This window comes from Megalops cyprinoides, chromosome 3 (assembly GCF_013368585.1).
Source record: "Megalops cyprinoides isolate fMegCyp1 chromosome 3, fMegCyp1.pri, whole genome shotgun sequence".
In the NCBI taxonomy this organism is placed as follows: Eukaryota; Metazoa; Chordata; class Actinopteri; order Elopiformes; family Megalopidae; genus Megalops; species Megalops cyprinoides.
In genome coordinates, this window is record NC_050585.1 from 21513813 (window position 1) to 21528829 (window position 15017).

General features: G+C 46.4%; 1 protein-coding gene across 2 annotated transcripts in view; it reads left to right on the top strand.

Moving 5' to 3' along the window:
• Window positions 1-2686: 2686 nt before the first annotated feature.
• LOC118773934 (neuronal tyrosine-phosphorylated phosphoinositide-3-kinase adapter 1) overlaps window positions 2687-15017 on the top strand; it is a 29816-nt gene continuing 17485 nt past the window's right edge. The window contains exon 1 of one of the 2 annotated variants that reach the window (XM_036522968.1): window positions 2687-3720. The gene's annotated coding sequence lies outside the window, so the exon portion shown is untranslated. The remainder of the gene's footprint in view (window positions 3721-15017) is intronic. The other variant, XM_036522969.1, reaches the window with a different exon arrangement.

Here is a 15017-nt window from a genome sequence, read left to right on the forward strand (position 1 = left end):
CTTCCTTCCACAATCATCCTCTCTGCCTTTGCCATGTGCCTCTGCCCCCTTTGTTCCCCTCAGTTATTCAGTAATGGGAGCCTCCTGTCCTCACACTTTCATTCCTGACTGACATTTTAGTTAGGTTTTTGTATTAATTCACATGAAGAAAATGTGTGAAATGACAAAAAGGAGCACACATTTAGAGTGGTGGAAATGAATGAAAAACAGGCAAAGGGGGTAGAATTGTATTGTTCCTGAGTAGCTGGAGAGAGGGGGGCTTTAATGCGCAATGGTTGTAGAGAGAGCTTTTTATTCAACTGCAAATGCGTGCGTGCAGTGAAACACGCAATCAGAAACACAATACGAGCACCACCATCTGTTACTCTGTACATTTACGCATGCAAACTGTAGATGTGATGGACATTAAATTGCCCCAGTGATTACATTTATATACCTACATTTCAGGAAGATGCCCTGCATTACTGCTCAGCTGGGGCTGTGTCAGGCCAGTATCATCAGCTTAAGTGCAAAATGTCAATATAAAGGATTAACCCTGTGCTGAATCATATACAGGGTTTAGTTTACAGTGGCTAATTGAGCCATGACTTCCCTTATGTGAGAGCATCAGTACACATCTGTTTATTCTATTCTACCAGCATTTTTCTATTAAGAGCTTTACCCTGCCTCTGATTATCTTTGTGTATATAAACAGGAAGGAAAAAACACTTGTTGAGTTTAGCAATGGTTTGGAAGGAGGTTGATGAGGTTCCTGAATGGTTTTCTTTGCAGCACTGTAATGTTTAGTGAGCTTTCCTGATATGTGTCATTTGAGCAATATTTGGCAGACATCCCACTGTGTTGTGTAAAAAGCCACAGAACTCACCAGGATCCATACTCCAAAGACAGGACTGTGAGGGTTGCAGAAGAGCCACACAGGACTGTGAGGGTTGCAGTTGATTTCCCTGATGTTTTTCTTCCTCTTTTTGCCTTAATCCTCCTTTCCATCTCTCTCTCTCTGCAGCTCTTTCTTGTCTGTCTATTCAACCTCCTCGACCTACATTTGCACTGGTCTTTTGAGAACACCAGCTGTGCTGTCAGGCATGGTTTCTCAAGGAGAGGCCTGGTCTTTGGTTCACCTGTTGAAAATAGGCATCAACCAGTTTTCTTTAAAGGCCACCAGAGAGACACACAAAGTAAACAAATCTTTTTATGTTGCTACAATATCCTATTCCATTTAGGGGACAGCCTCTAAGCTCCAGCAAAGCATTCCCATGAGTGCTGTGTGTTACCTCTGCTCCCAAGCTGAAGTTGTCCATCTATTCATGATGCATACGACTAGTGTAATGAATGTACTGAATGGATTTGTAAAGCAGATTTTTGTTCAGCACAAGCAAATGAAAAGGAAACAAACTGCAAGATTGTGTGGCAGGGGAAAAAAAGTCATTATCCTGTTACCAGGGCTCTGTTTGACACCTTTGACAGTACTGGAGTGTGAATGTATACGTTCGGCTTATCTTTCATTTCACACTTAGTGAAAATTGACCCTTGACCTGGAAGGCCTGTTGTTTCTCTGTTACCCCTTACACCATCTTTCTTGCTATCTCTTCCTCTCACATACACAAATCAGTGAGTGTAGAGCACAGAACTCTCAAGGGAATGAATCAGTGAGTGTGGGTCACAGGTCATACCTGCTGGTATGTTTATACAATAAAGGTATATCCAAGCCAGATTTGCTCACAGGGTCCTTTACAGCTGCTGTTATCCAGGTGACCTCTTAACCTGCTTGGGTTCACAAAATCCCAGAAACCTTTGCAAGCACTACTATCCAGATGCATAGATACCAAGAGTCTGTACTGTTCTGCAATAAAGGTGAATCTATTTATTTTAGCACAGAGAAAGAGAGACACAATGAATGAATGAATGAACAAATGAATGAATGAATGAATGAGAGAGAGACAAAAGTTGAAAATGGCAGTTGAAGGATGGAGATAGAGGATGGAGTGAGGCACCAGAAGAGGAAGAAAGAAAGTGTGAGATAGAGATGGTACAAGCTGTAAAGCTATGCATGTGTGATGAATAGATAGTTAATGTTGAGAGTCGAGGTGGCTGGGAGAACTATCACACATACACACATATAAGCTATTCGTTTTAAGCTCTGCAAACTAATAAATCATGGGCCGAATGCATATTCATACCCTTATATGATGATGACTGTGGGGAGTAAAGGTTGGACTGTCCTGCTTGGTTAGGCTAGTTTTTAAAAGTAGTTTGTGAGTGCATGTATGTGCTTTGTTAACGTTTGTATGATTGTATGCTGGTGTCAGGCAGCAAGCATGTATATTTTTACCTTCAGAGTGCATCCGTGACGGTGTTCGTATTTATTGTTGGGCATATTAGTATCTCTCTAGGTCGAGTAAGAGAGTCTCTGCCAGTTAGGTCTCTTGCTTATTTGGTGTGTGTGTTTCTATGTGTACAAATTCCGGTTGGCCGTGTTATTTATACATTTTTGCTTTTGTCGTTTGTACTTATGTACTGCATTGCGTAGTGTACAAATGTCAAGTATTTGTGTAATTACCGTGCGTTTTACCATGTGAATGTCGCTGCATGTGTGTGTGGTGTGTGGAAGCTGGTCTGACCGTTGACAGCGCGAGGAACCCTGCACGCTGACAGTCTGCTTACGTCTGTACCGAGAGCGCTGGCAAAACACTCGCGAGGAGGTTATTACAGGGGGAGAGAGGGAGGGGAAAAAGGGCAGCGTACAAAATATAAACGAAGGAACATTTCGAAAACGCAATGAAGCATTGCCATATGCACAGTTAATGTCAACCCTTAGAAAACAACACAATGGTAAAACGTCTCCAAAACAGGAATTCGGGGGAGCGAGGTGCGCGTGAAAACGGAATCTTCATCACCTTTTTCATCGCGCCTGGGATTTGAGCCATTACCGCCTGCGGGGAAACTGAAATATTAATATTAATGGTATTACTTCAATCGACAAATCGTGTTGATTGATTGTTGTTTATTTCTACTCATTGGTTCATTTCTAGCGATCCAGAGAACGCTGAGCTTCAGAAACATTCCGGTATTGTTTTTGTGAATGAGATTTTTTTAGGTGAAATTTTTTAACGTCGCAATGAACTGCACCAGAGGTTTCAGCCCGAGTCGGATACGCCGCGTCTGATGAAAGAAATGGAAAGTAAATAACTGCATTATCTTTCTGTCTCTCTTTTTCTTTTTTCCCCCCCAAATACTTCCTTCGCCTCTTTCCGGATACATATTCACAATGACGCTATTTTCCCCTGTTCCCTTCGCAACCTTAGCCTGAAGATTGCAATATCATCAGCATCCAGAGTGAGGTTGTGTTGTTTGTTTCTACAGCTAGGTATCGTCAATGTTTTCTATTCTATTTCCCTCTGCGTCAAGCCGCAGTTCGTTGTTCATGTACCGCCAGCTATGTGCAGAACAGTATTTGTCCCATTATTTGAACATTGTCTAATGGGCACAAGAAACGGATTTGGCCATCTGTAAGCCACACACTGATGAAAATGGCCTGATTTTGTTTCGTAATAAAATCGGACTGCAAATGATATTGGGTTTTAAATTATTAATAGCTTGAAAAGAGTTCTATACAAAACCATACAGTTCAACTAATAGCCAGCTTTTGATCACTCGTCACCAGTGTGAATATTCACGGCTCGTATCTCGTGTCTGGATGTGAAATCAACCACAGAAACACAGGTAAGTCCCCTATCATGCTTTGCCTAGTTAGTTCGTGAATGACGGGTTTCAGTGTAGGTTGAGCGCACTTAGGAGTAAATAGTACTAACAAATGTTTACGCGTTAGTAAAACGTATAGACTATGTAAAAAAAAACTTCCTAGTGATGGTGATCAAGATGAACCTTCTGCTTTTTATTGTTACGAACGAAATAATGTCGGTTAACCTGGACATCCACTAATTAATTTTTTTCCCAGCTGTTTTCAGTAGTCCTGGCAATCATACTTTTACGAACAACAAAACATGGCAGTGTTTATGTCTAGGCTTTCATTTTATGCACCTTGATTTGTACTAATGCGCGTAGTCTTGAATGGTGTAATATGGCCAGGTGTGTGAATGTGCGCGTGAGTTTGGGAGTACGACTACTGTCTGGATGGAAGCGCGCGGCCGTGCGTGTGTATTTTGATCGGGGTGTGCTGTCATTGTGTTCGCGTAGGGAACGAAGCTGTGTTTCCGAGTGTTGGGTTTGTGTACCCACAGCGTGTAATTTCTTAACAGTTTGCGCTCGTAAAATGTTTGAATGAGGTGTTGGTGTACAATTCTGCATTTGGCATAATTTGACAGTCTCTTGCCGTGAATTCTTTGGGAAAGGTACATTTAAAGGTTTTCCTTCATTGTGTTAAGGGAATAGGGACAGATATGTATCTTAAGACCGTTTAGTGTTATCTGTAGATTTTCTAGGGCAGATTTAGTCTATCCTGGGTCTGGAGTTCTGGCAAAGCCCCTGTTTTGTGCCATGCCATAAATTATCTAAGTGGTTCAGTTACCCGGAGAAAGGATAGCAGGTAAACATCTGCATCAGGTACGCTGTGTCTCACCTTCAGGGAGAACAAGGAAATCTGCACGGGGGTTGTGGCATTAGCGGCACAGAGATGCCCACCGCTGTGGTGGGAGGAAGTGAATTGCATCTGAATGGGTTGTATTGTAAGCCGTGTCCTGTGTGGTGTGTTGCCGTGTGTGCTGGGCCTGAGCTGTGCTTGCTCTTCAGCACATGGAGCAGCTCTGTCTTTACGTGACCGTTGCACGCATGATGCTGCTGTTTATAACTCTGTTGCTTATGTGAAGTATGTGTGTGTGTGTGTGTGTGTGTGTGCATGGTTGGGGTATTACATACAGAGCCGCTCTGCATGGACCCATGCACCTGGCGGTGGAATCACCCTTATAATCACACGTTCCAAGAGCTGAAAATGGCACTAACTACTAAGAACTGTTTTCCTTCATTAAGGCTATATTGTTACAGTCTGGATTGGCTGGCATGTGTTTGTACACATCACAAGCCATTCTAAATGTCTTCCTCTGAGTATGTAATTAACACACCCGCTGGATTACCCCAATACAAAAATCAGGAGACAGTAAGTGTACAGTGTCACTGTAGACAGGGGCACCTGCCCACACCTTGTCTGGTTGCATTAAAATGTTAAAACTACTGTAATCTTCTACGTCTTCATCAAGAAGGAGTGTCTTTTACTATCCTTTTTAAATCAATCACTGTATTTTAAGACATGTATCTTCAGTAGTTTACATTCGGGTTATGTGGCATAGGCAATGGTTCTGCCTTTTTTACATGTGAATTTATGTGGACCTTACTAAAATCTTGCTTTACTCAAAGTCATGAGCTCTGAGTTGCAGGTTAATATTTATAGGTTTTTAACACATTTTAATGAATTGGAAGTAGAAACAAAATCTCTTTTTAACTGTACTTTAGGCTCACAGGATGGCATAGATCTCTAGTATAACATTTCTCCAACAATACTCTGTGGGCCTTAGAAAAAAAAAAACTCAGTAAAACTTGCCACAGAAATTTAGCCATGCACGATAGAGGTCATCATGAATCAATGGTTCACTAGCGAGCCTCCTGGTGGCATGGTGGAGAAAATGCATGTTCCTGAGGCTCCAGCAGTATGCATTGCCATAAAGTCAAATTGTCATGTAACCTCTCAAGTTCACAGTGGAAGCGCTTTGTCTCCCATGAAACTGATCGCTGTGCATTCCAATCAATGCTGTCCCTGAAAGAACTGTTTTCCATATTTACATTAGCAGCCCACAGTGGAAGATAGTTTTTAAATTCACACATACACAGCTAACAGCTTGGAGTTAGGCTAGCCTTGGCTAGCCTTGTCTCCACCCTAGAGGCCAGTTTATGTGCTTGACTCATAGCCTCAAATTCAATAACCCAGAACACAGTAACACAAGAATTGACAACAGCTGAGTGACTCATTTTTTCATGCAAGATCTCCTTTGGTAGTTTCTGTCTTAAGGCAATGGTGTCAGCAAAGACTGCTTCTCATATTTATTGGTTTGCCATTAATGCTAACTATGCATGTTAACCGAGTGTAGCTGGGAGAGCTTCTTTCTAGCAGGGTTCAAACCAGTGCCACATTTCTCTAGAACAGATTTGAAAAGATCTGCCCAGCCAGCCTGATGACCCGAGACCGTGTTTGTGGTGTCAGTGCCTCACGTAGACATTGGCACCGGGCAGTCCTACTTACGGTGGCAGTTTCAGCTCTGCTGTGCAAATGGAGCTTTGCCCTCGTCAGTTCTGCAGTCACCGTGGGAGAGAAGTTATGAAGAAGAGAAGCAAACTTTGACCTTGGATCACAAAAAAATTCTGTCTTTGACTATTCTCCTACATGAGTACAGACACTCCCAGTTTCACAGCCCCTGAATTAGGATGGTCCGTGTTTATGATATTTCTGAAAATATCACCACTGTTTCAGGAGACAAAATCCTGGCTTACAATGAGAGAGAGAGAGAGAGAGAGAGAGAGAGAGAGAGAGAGAGAGGTATGCAGATGAGAAAGGGAGAAAAAGTCAGCATGTTGGCAGGGTGAGAGAGGGCTGAAGAAGCAGCAGAGGTTTTTTTCCACGTCAGGGTTCTTTGTTTTAGTGTGTTGCTCTAGCTCGGTGAACTCGGGAGGGGGGAGCTGAAGAAGACTCATTCATGTTATTCTTTCAATGCGTGCCCTGTCTCACTCGCCCTGTAATGAGCGCCTGTCTGAAGGCCGTGATTTGCATTTCGCTGCTTTCCGTGTCGTGTCATTCCCAAACCGTCTCGCAGCGTGTGTCATACTGAATATTACTGAATATTTATCCAATGCTTCAAGCGTAAGTATAAATACATGGAAAAAATGTTTAGAAAGTATTAATAACTTATGAATATTTGACTTAATCCCAGGTTTGTCCAGGGTTTTTGTGAAAAAAAAAAGAGTTTAGGATCATAACACCCACTAAAACTGGATATGAATGCCTCCCACAACAAGTCACATCACGTTTGGACTCAGCAATGGCAGATTTAACATTAAGCACGCCAGCACTGAATATCTGTTCAGTGCGTAGAAAGTCTGTGACGGAGGCATGGTTGGTAGGGTGTGGTGGCCTCTGCTCTCGGAGTGCTGTGCTTGGTTGTAGCCTCAGTCCAGTGTATGCAAGCCTTGTTCAGGCTGAGCTTTTTCACGTCTCTTGGCAAGTTGAGAAGTGAGATGAGGGTTTTGTAGCTTTTGGGCTTCTTCTGTTATAGCCAGACTAAAAAGAAATAAAAACTGGCAGCTTGTGTGACACAAATCTTTGTGGAGATTTATGGGGTGTGTGGTGCTTCTCGCATGCTCCCTGCTGCACCTCTTAGTCTCTGCCTTGAGTTGCACTGGATGGTAATTCTCGCTGGATGGGATCTCTGACCATCCTCCACCACAGGCCGCAGACCTACCTCTTTAGAGTGCCTCTGGGTCCTCTACCTAATCATAAGGTGCCTAAGGTCTCGCTTTTTCCTATATCTTATTGTAGGATTATATGAGCTTGTCCTTTTTGCTGTAGCTCTTCTTCACTCAGGGGTTATAACAGTGAGGTGTGACAGAGTGACCTGTGTCACAGATGCGGTCTGTGCTTCTCCATGCACTGTTGTTCATGTGTCCCTATCATACAGTATGTGTTTTTCTACATTTGGCTTTGCAAGCGGCTCTGGGTAATGTAACATGAGGATCACCGTCTTCATCATCCCTTTTCTGTGGGGTATTACATTGCACTCTTAAAAGAGAGTGAGAGAGAAAGAGGGAGGGAGGGAGCGAGGGAGGTAGTGAAGGAGGAAGGCGGATTAAGAGAATGGTTTGTACCCTGCTCAGCAACAGCCCAGAAAAAAAACAGAAAGGTTGGAAGAGAGCTGGAGAATGATAGGGGAAAAACAGACAAGCAACATAAATGTTTCAGAGAAATGGTTTTGTGGGACATGAAATGGTACGTGTGGAGAGGAGAGAAAGAGAGAGAGAGAGAGACTTCCAGCTCGCAGATCCCCCAGCCCCCCTGCATGCCCCTGTCCCAGAAAAACGGAGAGGTAAAAACGGCAAACTTCTCTCTTCATGACAGGACAGTTATTTTGGTCACGGTAACCCGCTGTTACCGACCGCTTCGTCGGGCAGATCAACTGCAGGAAACGCCGTTAAACTGCCAGTCGGCTGTCGATGCTGTCATTGATGCCGTGTCTTCTGTCTCCTGTTCAAGTGAAGTTTCCCACAGCATCAGGGCTGTTCAGTGGTATAGTGGTTATGGGTCCTCGCCCTGATGCTGGGACGTTGTTTAAAGCCCCAGCCAAAGTCCTAGTCCTTGCCTGCTTGAAAGAGAGGGCTTGTGGGTAATGGTTTCTAAGAGATATTCTGTCGAGTGGTAGTGTTTTTGGCTTTTGCACCAGGCTGTCAGAGATACTCGTGGCATACAGCGAAGTAAGACTGAGAGGTCGTTCAATGGCTAATGCAGTCGCAGATGGAGGAGCTCATACTGCAGTAGAACGTCCGCCAGGACAGGCGCGCTGCTCTCAATGTGGCCAGTGACAGCATGGCGTTCGGGCCTCCAGTCCTCCATGAGGGTAGGGGCGGGGTTGTGAAGGCTTTGGGATGGCCTCCTTGGGCGGTCACCATAGTGCACTGTGCTCCACCCTGCTGTTACCATATTGACATCCGCCTCTTCAGTGGGTGCCATAGCCATACTTTGCTCAACCTCTTTCTGGTTGTTGCCATAGAGCTGCTGTGCTTTTGCCTGCCTGTGGGGTTGGCGTGTGGCTGTTCTGGCCTACAGGTGGGGTGGCTGGTTCCCGGCAGCAGCCCTCCATTTCCAGACTCCACAGGAGGTGGAGCCGTTGCTGAGCATGCCCTGGAAGAGGAGGGCAGAGATGTCAGCAGGGGCCAGGGGTGCTCCCAGGTCCCAGTGTGTTGGGGCAAAGCTGGGTCTTCTGGATCGGACGGACCAGTAGGGCCCCCTCCTAGCAGGAGAGGAGGCTGGCCTGGGGTCAGCTGGGCAGGGGGGGATATTGTGCTGTGGGCTGTGCTGAGCTGCTCTGCACTGCACTGAGTTCAGACGCAGAGGGAGCTGTAATTGTGTGGCTGGTGGCAGGGGGTGACCCCTGGTGTGGGAGTGTGCTGCAGGTTAAAAAAATCCACTCGTCACCGTGTGTGCGTGTGTGTGTGTGTGTGTGTGTGTGTGTGTGTGTGCACGCAAGTGTATGGGTGGAAGTTACTCTGGGTAAGAACGGCTACTAAATGAATGTAATGTACTGTGTGTGTGTGTGTATGTGTGTGTGTGAGCATCTCAGTCAGTGTACATGTGTGGGGTGGATGGTGTCACCTTGGTTAGTGCAGATGCCAGTGAAAGGTTGGAGCTGAGGGGAGGGCAGGTGAGGTGGGAGGGTCAGTGGGAGCATGTGCCATACATCCTGCACTCACAGGAGAGAGAGATGTGGAGCAAGGGTGCAAGGGAGAGCAGTTCCGCTTTACATTTCATATACAGCTGAGGTGGAGAGGTCAGTAATACACACAATCATTCACTATAAAAACATAAAAACAAGCACACACACACACACACACACACACACAGAGCTAAGTGCCTCCCTGCCGATGTCCATTGCTGATCTTCCTCCCTGTTTGCCCGCTGCTCTTCTTCCTCGCTGTGATGCACGCTCATCACCCATGAATCTTTCATGGACCAGGAACCAAAAATAAACTCAGGGCGCTTCCCTGCGCGCAGTTCACCAATGCACTCTCTCTCTCTGCTTCTCTCCCTCGACCTAGAGAGGGAGTGAGAGTGTGAGAGGTGGGAGGAGGAGGAAGCAGTCATTTTTACACTGTAGTAGCTACTTTGTCAACACAGAGTTGTAAATAATTGATGGAATAATATGGTTTAGCGATGTGTATCTGAGTCATTGCTGGCCACGCCCCCTCTGTTCCCCGAGTGGTTAGGAACTGAGTCCGCAGCAAGCGGGCCGTGCGCTGGTCCTAAGGGCTCCACTGCAGCCGTGTTTATGGGTCACATGGTAGCTGTACTCGTTCGCCAGAGTGATTTTCATTTGTTTACTAAATGCTGCAGCGCCGGCAGCTGAGAGATTACCGTTTGTGAAGATAATGATATTCTTTGTGTGGATGTTGTGTTGGATCGGGCAGCGTAGCGTAAATTGAGGAGAGCCTGGGACATATTTGTGCTGCAGTGTGTTTGGAGCTCAGGTGATTGACAGGGTGGGAGGCTGACTGATGGCTTCATTTCAGATTCAGCAGGTGACATCTGGCGGAAACCTGCTTAATACTGCTATAGACACTGTGTGAGTGTGTGTGTGTGTGTGTGTGTGTTTCTCCCTCCTCACCTCATACTACTGTGTGTGACTTCTCTCCTGCTTTGGAACTGCACCTCACATTTGTTCATCTTTAATTTCTGAAGTAGCTCAGCTGTGAACACTGAAGACAAATGAAATATTAAATGAACATTTCCCTCAGTGTCAGTGATAATGCTGTCACGTGTTTTTTTTTTTAACATTTAAATGTTGTTGTCATGGATACATTTTAATCTTCCTTCATTTGCTCAGTATGTGATATCGCTTGTCCTTTTCTTGTCTTGCGGGCAAATAGTCCTAATTAACCAACTGACCACAAGCTCATGTTTTAATTAAGGAATTTGTTAATGGAAGGTTTGGCAATAAAATAAGCCAAACTTAAAACTACAAAACCATTAAATAAGGACTGACAAGTTTGTACATTTTTGCCATTACAGAAGTGCACTTTATAATGAATAACAGCTTTGAAAATCAACATAAGGGAGCCACCCCAGCGTGTGTCATGCACACGTGAACATGTGGTCATAGGATGGACATTACAGATGGAATGGCCGCTCCTCTGAGGCGCTGGAGGGTAGAGGATTTCCTTTTCACGTTCAGCTGATGGAGATCTACTGGATCTACTGCAGCTATTTAAGAACCATTATAAGATTATTTCACTGACTCGGCTGGCAGCTCTTACCATTTAGGGCTCATCTTTAGCTGAGAAGGTGGCCAGACTGAGATAAGGGCAATCCTGCTCTCAGTCAGGGTTCTGTGATAAAAAGCTGTGAGCTCATGATGGGTCTGCCTGCTCTGTTTCCACACGTGCCTTTACTGAACGGTCTATCCTCCTGGGTTGCCATGTTTTTTAGGCACCCGACAACTCCCCACTGGAGACAATAGTCCTGTCTAGTCCAGCTCTGTATTATTACATGCTTGTCAATAACACAGCAAAAGCCACAATATACCGTGGAAATTCTGTCAGTCTGTCCAGATTGCAGGTTATTTTCCTGTAATGTTGCTGAGATGTTTTAATATCAGTTATTAAATGACATGCAGTTTTGCGACTTTAAATACCACCAATAGGCATGATTTCCTAAATCTCTGTTTATTTCCTGCATGGTAACAGCTGAACATGTGGCTTTGCATACAGAGAAAAGGATAAGTTATACAGGCTTTGTATTGACAGCAGAGCTTGGCAGCTCCTGACTCTCTGCGCACCAGGGAGAGATGATATTAAATAAATTCATGGTGTGCACCAGTAGCAAGGAATGTGGTTTATGTGCGTGTGCGTGTGCACGCTCGTGCGTGTCTGAGTTGCCCTCTCCACCTGACTGCTGCATCAACCACGTGGGGGCTACACAAAACCATCGCCCACCCACACACACACACCTCTGTGAAGTACTCCATACCTGCTGTTATTAATATTTCCATATTGAAATCAGTGGTTACTGTTTCTCTCTGTCCCATGGGCTGTCTCTCCCTCCCTCTGTCAGATACTCACAGAAAAATTATGTTTTAAAGGACAGACCAGTGTTCTTTTAGGGGCTGTCTGCAGTAAGATTTTCAGGAGTCATTAAGACAATTTGACCTTACTGGTAAAAACATCTTTTGTTTTGTAATCAGTTACCAGTTAGCATTCACCAGCGTGTACACAGATTATCAAACAGCTGCAATAGCTGGATGTTGCTTTGGACGAGTGTTTGGGGGCTGTGAGAAGGAGAGAGGAGATGGGGAGAGGGAGGGAGGGAGGGAGACATTCGAGATGAAGACGAGCTGCCGCCCTCTCTCTGGCACGCTGTCTTCCCGTTCCGTTTCATATCCTCTGAGCTCGGAAATTCCGCCACAGTCCCGGCGTTAATCTCCGCCTCTCTGGCGGCTTCACACACAAGCAGCGAGACGGTGAGAGAGAGGCAGCAGACAGCGTTGCTAGGAGACCACACGCGCACGCATGCACATACACACAAACACACGCACGCACACACACACACACACACAGTGAGAGACATGGCTTCACATCACCCCCCCATCCTTGCCGTACCTCTCTCTCCCAGTTTATATTTACCTATAGTCCCTCCTTCCCTCTCTCACTCTCTCTCTCCTCTAATAATATATCCTCTCCATTTCCTTTCTCTTTCTGTTTATCTATCCCCCAGCTCTCCTGTTCTTCTTTCTCAATCTCTATTTGTCCACCCCTCCCTCATCTCTCTCCACCCCTTCCTCTGTGCCTCTCCCTCTGTCTCCGTCCAAACCCAACCCCCCACCCTGTCCAAGACATTTGGCACTGTTTTGGGGCTCCATTTCAAGCTTTCGTGTAGAGACTGTGCTGTCACAGCGAGGGTGTGGTATGGCACAGAGACACAACAGCACAGTGAGGGTGTGGTATGGCACAGAGACACAACAGCACAGTGAGGGTGTGGTATGGCACAGAGACACGGTAGTACAGCACAGTGAGGGTGTGGTATGGCACAGAGACACAACAGCACAGTGACGGTGTGGTATGGTACAGTGACACGGCAGTACAGCACAGTGAGGGTGTGGTACGGCACAGAGACACAACAGCACAGTGAGGGTGTGGTATGGTACAGTGACACAGTAGGACAGCACAGTGAGGGTGTGGTATGGCACAGAGACACAACAGCACAGTGAGGGTGTGGTATGGTACAGTGACACAGTAGGACAGCACAGTGAGGGTGTGGTATGGCACAGAGACACAACAGCACAGTGAGGGTGTGGTATGGTACAGTGACACAGTAGTACAGCACAGTGAGGGTGTGGTATGGCACAGTGACACAGCAGTACAGCACAGTGATGGGGCGGTTTGGCACAGTGACACAGCAGTACAGCACAGTGAGGGTGTGGTATGGCACAGAGACACAGTAGGACAGCACAGTGAGGGTGTGGTATGGCACAGTGACACAGCAGTACAGCACAGTGAGGGTGTGGTATGGCACAGAGACACAACAGCACAGTGAGGGTGTGGTATGGTACAGTGACACAGTAGGACAGCACAGTGAGGGTGTGGTATGGCACAGAGACACAACAGCACAGTGAGGGTGTGGTATGGTACAGTGACACAGTAGGACAGCACAGTGAGGGTGTGGTATGGTACAATGACACACCTGCACAGGGTGTGGTATGGCACAGTGACACAGCAGTACAGCACAGTGAGGGTGTGGTATGGCACAGTGACACAGCAGTACAGCACAGTGATGGGGCGGTTTGGCACAGTGACACAGCAGTACAGCACAGTGAGGGTGTGGTATGGCACAGAGACACAGTAGGACAGCACAGTGAGGGTGTGGTATGGCACAGTGACACAGCAGTACAGCACAGTGAGGGTGTGGTATGGCACAGAGACACAACAGCACAGTGAGGGTGTGGTATGGTACAGTGACACAGTAGGACAGCACAGTGAGGGTGTGGTATGGCACAGAGACACAACAGCACAGTGAGGGTGTGGTATGGTACAGTGACACAGTAGGACAGCACAGTGAGGGTGTGGTATGGTACAATGACACACCTGCACAGGGTGTGGTATGGCACAGTGACACAGCAGTACAGCACAGTGAGGGTGTGGTATGGCACAGTGACACAGCAGTACAGCACAGTGATGGGGCGGTTTGGCACAGTGACACAGCAGTACAGCACAGTGAGGGTGTGGTATGGCACAGAGACACAGTAGGACAGCACAGTGAGGGTGTGGTATGGCACAGTGACACAGCAGTACAGCACAGGGTGTGGTATGGCACAGTGACGCAGCAGTACAGCACAGTGAGGGTGTGGTATGGCACAGTGACACAGCAGTACAGCACAGTGAGACTGTGGTATGGCACAGTTACAGAACAAGTGACAGCATAGTCAGATGACAGTGTGCCACCATGTGGCAGGGAGGCAGGGCAATACTGCATGGTGGCAGCAGAGGGTTCTGTCAAGTGGACAGTGCCAGGCCTCACGAAACACATGAATGGCCTCTGTGGCCAGTAATGTAGCCGGACTCCCTCAGAGGCTACATTTCCGTTGGACATTTCTGAACGGCTGTAGCCAATCATGTCATGCTGGATGAGAGGCTCCGGTCTGCGCCCGCTGCCTGAAACAGTTTTTTTGCCGATCATTTGTGCAGAAAAACCTGGATATTTGCTAAAATGCAAACATGCGGCCACGGAGTGAGGACAGGAGAGGGAGCAGGCCTGTGGACCTGGCCGCCTCCCGCTCCCCCCATTTACATCTTACCCTACCTGCAGAGCAGAGCCTGGCGCAGACGTTCAGATTATCAGATTAACGTCACATTCGCCTTTCTTTCTCGCTCACTGTCATGTACGTGGCATCACAAGAGAGCCAGAGCTTATGAAAGGCAGAGGGTTATGTCACATAGCTCTTACCTACACCCGCAAATCCAGCGGCCTGCTCCTGGCTGCTAACATTAGCCCTGTTCTGTGCTGTAATGGGCACACGGTCTTAGTGTGATACAGCATGCTCGCATTGTCTACAGATGACTTCAGGAAAACAGACCTTTACAATACACACCAGGGTGTTTTTGTAATTAAAAACCTGTGATGGGTGTGTTTGTGTGCATATGTTTTATTCATGTGTTAGCGTTGTCTGGAAAGCTGGAGGGGGGGTATCATTTTGAGCTATTTGTCTGTTATCCCAGGAGGGTAAGAAACCTCCATTTCACCAATTAACTCCTTCCCT